Source organism: Hydractinia symbiolongicarpus, chromosome 10, assembly GCF_029227915.1.
Source record: "Hydractinia symbiolongicarpus strain clone_291-10 chromosome 10, HSymV2.1, whole genome shotgun sequence".
NCBI lineage: Eukaryota > Metazoa > Cnidaria > Hydrozoa > Anthoathecata > Hydractiniidae > Hydractinia > Hydractinia symbiolongicarpus.
In genome coordinates, this window is record NC_079884.1 from 17,090,675 (window position 1) to 17,095,749 (window position 5,075).

Sequence of the window (5,075 nt, forward strand, 5' to 3'; positions counted from 1 at the left end):
CGGAGTTCATTGAGAGTGGAAGGACTAGACCAATGGTAACCTGTGGAGACAGGTGGAACCACGTGATTTACGTGTAAGGCCTTTATTACGCAGTTAAAAGCCATATTACAGTGTTTATAGTCCCGTACGAGTTTTTGACAGTGTTATAAGGGCATGGAGCATTTGAAAACAACCTGAGTCATTATAGTCCTTTGAGAGTGGAAGGACTACACCAATGGTAAAATCCGCAGACACGTGCAGTCACGTGAATTACATGTACGGCGTTTATTAGGCAGCGAAAGGTCATAAAACAACATCTAGAGACGGGTACATGTAGTTGGCGGTGTTATAACGCCATGGTGCAATGGCAAACAAATTAGTCGTCATAGTCGAATAAGAGTGGAAGGACTAGACCAATGGTAACCTCCGCAGTCACGTGGAACCACGTGATTTACGTGTAAGGCCTTTATTACGCGGTTAAAAGCCATATTACAGATTTTATAGACCTGTACGAGTATTTCACGAAGTTATAAGGCCATGGCGCAATGGAAAACGAATTGGGACGTCATCGTTGAGTAAGAGTGGAAGGACTAGACCAATGCTAACATCCGCAGATACGTGAAACCCCGTTATTTACGTCTAAGGCACTTATTCCGCGGTTAAAAGCCATATTACAGTCTTTATGAACCTCTACGAGTACTTGACGGTGTTTTAAGGCCATGGAGCAATGGAAAACGACTTGGGACGTCGTAGTCCACTGAGAGTGGAAGGACTAGACCAATGGTAAAATCCGCAGACACGTGCAGTCACGTGAATTACATGTAAGGCGTTTATTAGGCAGCGAAAGGTCATAAAACAACATCTAGAGACGGGTACATGTCGTTGGCGGTGTTATAACGCCATGGTACAATGGCAAACGAATTAGTTGTCATAGTCGAACAGGAGTGGAAGGACTAGACCAATGGTAACCTCCGCAATCACGTGGAACCACGTGATTTACGTGTAAGGCCTTTATTACGCGATTAAAACCAAAATTACAGATTTTATAGACCTGTACGAGTATTTCACGAAGTTATAAGGCCATGGCGCAATGGAAAACAAATTGGGACGTCATCGTTGAGTAGGAGTGGAAGGACTAGACCAATGCTAACCTCCGCAGACACGTGAAACCCCGTTATTTACGTCTAAGGCACTTATTCCGCGGTTAAAAGCCATATTACAGTCTTTATGAACCTCTACGAGTACTTGACGGTGTTTTAAGGCCATGGAGCATTGGAAAACGACTTGGGACGTCATAGTCCATTGAGAGTGGAAGGACTAAACCAATGGTAAAATCCGCAGACATGTGCAGTCACGTGAATTACATGTAAGGCCATTATTAGGCAGCGAAAGGTCATAAAACATCCTTTAGAGACGGGTAAATGTAGTTGGCGGTTATATAACGCCATGGTGCAATGGAAAACGAATTGGGACGTCATAGTCGAGTAAGAGTGGAAGGACTAGACCAATGGTTACGTCCGCAGACACGTGAAACCACGTGATTTACGTCTAAGGCCTTTATTACGCGGTTAAAAGCCATGTTACTGTCTTTATAGACCTGTACGAGTATTTAACGGTGTTATAAGGCCATTGAGCATTTGAAAACGACCTGAGACGTCGGAGTTCATTGAGAGTGGAAGGACTAGACCAATGGTAACCTGTGGAGACAGGTGGAACCACGTGATTTACGTGTAAGGCCTTTATTACGCAGTTAAAAGCCATATTACAGTGTTTATAGTCCCGTACGAGTTTTTGACAGTGTTATAAGGGCATGGAGCATTTGAAAACAACCTGAGTCATTATAGTCCTTTGAGAGTGGACGGACTAGACCAATGGTAACATGTGGAGACAGGTGGAACAACGTGATTTACGTGTAAGGCCTTTATTAGGCAGTTAATAGCCATGTTACAGTCTTTATAGCCCTAAACATGTAGTTGACGGTGTTATAACGCCATGGTGTAATGGCAAACGAATTATGCGTTATAGTCGAATAAGAGTAAAAAGGCTAGACCAATGGTAACCTCCGCAGTCACGTGGAACCACGTAATTTACGTGTAAGGCCTTTATTACGCGGTTAAAAGACATATTACAGCCTTTATAGACCTGTACGAGTATTTCACGAAGTTATAAGGCCATGGAGCAATGGAAAACGACTTGGGACGTCGTAGTCCATTGAGAGTGGAATGACTAGACCAATGGAAACTTCCGCAGACACGTGAAACCACGTGACTTACGTCTAAGGCTCTTATTACGTTGTTAAAAGCCATGTTACAGTCTTTATGAACCTCTACGAGTACTTGACGGTGTTTTAAGGCAATGGAGCATTGCAAAACAACTTTGGACGTCGTAGCCCATTGAGAGTGGAAGCACTACACCAATGGTAACATCCGCAGACACGTGCAGTCACGTGAATTACATGTAAGGCGTTTATTAGGCAGCGAAAGGTCATAAAACAACATCTAGAGACGGGTACATGTAGTTGGCGGTGTTATAACGCCATGGTGCAATGGAAAACGAATTGGGACGTCATAGTCGAGTAAGAGTGGAAGGACTAGACCAATGGTTACGTCCGCAGACACGTGAAACCACGTGATTTACGTCTAAGGCCTTTATTACGCGGTTAAAAGCCATGTTACTGTCTTTATAGACCTGTACGAGTATTTAACGGTGTTATAAGGCCATTGAGCATTTGAAAACGACCTGAGACGTCGGAGTTCATTGAGAGTGGAAGGACTAGACCAATGGTAACCTGTGGAGACAGGTGGAACCACGTGATTTACGTGTAAGGCCTTTATTACGCAGTTAAAAGCCATATTACAGTGTTTATAGTCCCGTACGAGTTTTTGACAGTGTTATAAGGGCATGGAGCATTTGAAAACAACCTGAGTCATTATAGTCCTTTGAGAGTGGAAGGACTACACCAATGGTAAAATCCGCAGACACGTGCAGTCACGTGAATTACATGTAAGGCGTTTATTAGGCAGCGAAAGGTCATAAAACAACATCTAGAGACGGGTACATGTAATTGGCGGTGTTATAACGCCATGGTGCAATGGCAAACGAATTAGTCGTCATAGTCGAATAAGAGTGGAAGGACTAGACCAATGGTAACCTCCGCAGTCACTTGGAACCACGTGATTTACGTGTAAGGCCTTTATTACGCAGTTAAAAGCCATATTACAGATTTTATAGACCTGTACGAGTATTTCACGAAGTTGTAAGGCCATGGCGCAATGGAAAACGAATTGGGACGTCATCGTTGAGTAAGAGTGGAAGGACTAGACCAATGCTAACCTCCGCAGACACGTGAAATACCGTTATTTACGTCTAAGGCACTTATTCCGCGGTTAAAAGCCATATTACAGTCTTTATGAACCTCTACGAGTACTTGACGGTGTTTTAAGGCCATGGAGCAATGGAAAACGACTTGGGACGTCGTAGTCCATTGAGAGTGGAAGGACTAGACCAATGGTAAAATCCGCAGACATGTGCAGTCACGTGAATTACATGTATGGCCATTATTAGGCGGCGAAAGGTCATAAAACATCCTTTAGAGACGGGTAAATGTAGTTGGCGGTTATATAACGCCATGGTGCAATGGAAAACGAATTGGGACGTCATAGTGGAGTAAGAGTGGAAGGACTAGACCAATGGTTACGTCCGCAGACACGTGAAACCACGTGATTTACGTCTAAGGCCTTTATTACGCGGTTAAAAGCCATATTACAGATTTTATAGACCTGTACGAGTATTTCACGAAGTTGTAAGGCCATGGCGCAATGGAAAACGAATTGGGACGTCATCGTTGAGTAAGAGTGGAAGGACTAGACCAATGCTAACCTCCGCAGACACGTGAAACCCCGTTATTTACGTCTAAGGCACTTATTCCGCGGTTAAAAGCCATATTACAGTCTTTATGAACCTCTACGAGTACTTGACGGTGTTTTAAGGCCATGGAGCAATGGAAAACGACTTGGGACGTCGTAGTCCATTGAGAGTGGAAGGACTAGACCAATGGTAAAATCCGCAGACATGTGCAGTCACGTGAATTACATGTATGGCCATTATTAGGCGGCGAAAGGTCATAAAACATCCTTTAGAGACGGGTAAATGTAGTTGGCGGTTATATAACGCCATGGTGCAATGGAAAACGAATTGGGACGTCATAGTCGAGTAAGAGTGGAAGGACTAGACCAATGGTTACGTCCGCAGACACGTGAAACCACGTGATTTACGTCTAAGGCCTTTATTACGCGGTTAAAAGCCATGTTACAGTCTTTATAGACCTGTACGAGTATTTAACGGTGTTATAAGGCCATGGAGCATTTGAAAACGACCTGAGACGTCGGAGTCCATTGAGAGTGGAAGGACTAGACCAATGGTAACCTGTGGAGACAGGTGGAACCACGTGATTTACGTACAAGGCCTTTATTACGCAGTTAAAAGCCATATTACAGTGTTTATAGTCCCGTACGAGTTTTTGACAGTGTTATGAGGGCATGGAGCATTTGAAAACAACCTGAGTCATCATAGTCCTTTGAGAGTGGACGGACTAGACCAATGGTAACATGTGGAGACAGGTGGAACAACGTGATTTACGTGTAAGGCCTTTATTAGGCAGTTAATAGCCATGTTACAGTCTTTATAGCCCTAAACATGTAGTTGACGGTGTTATAACGCCATGGTGTAATGGCAAACGAATTATGCGTTATAGTCGAATAAGAGTAAAAAGGCTAGACCAATGGTAACCTCCGCAGTCACGTGGAACCACGTAATTTACGTGTAAGGCCTTTATTACGCGGTTAAAAGACATATTACAGCCTTTATAGACCTGTACGAGTATTTCACGAAGTTATAAGGCCATGGTGCAATGGAAAACGACTTAAGACCTCGTAGTCCATTGAGGGTTAAACGACTAGACCAATGGTAAAATGTGGAGACAGGTGGAACCACGTGATTTATGTGTAAGGCCTTTATTATGCGGTTAAAAGCCATGTTACAGTCTTTATAGAGCTGTACGATTATTTCACGAAGTTTTAAGGCAATGGAGCATTGCA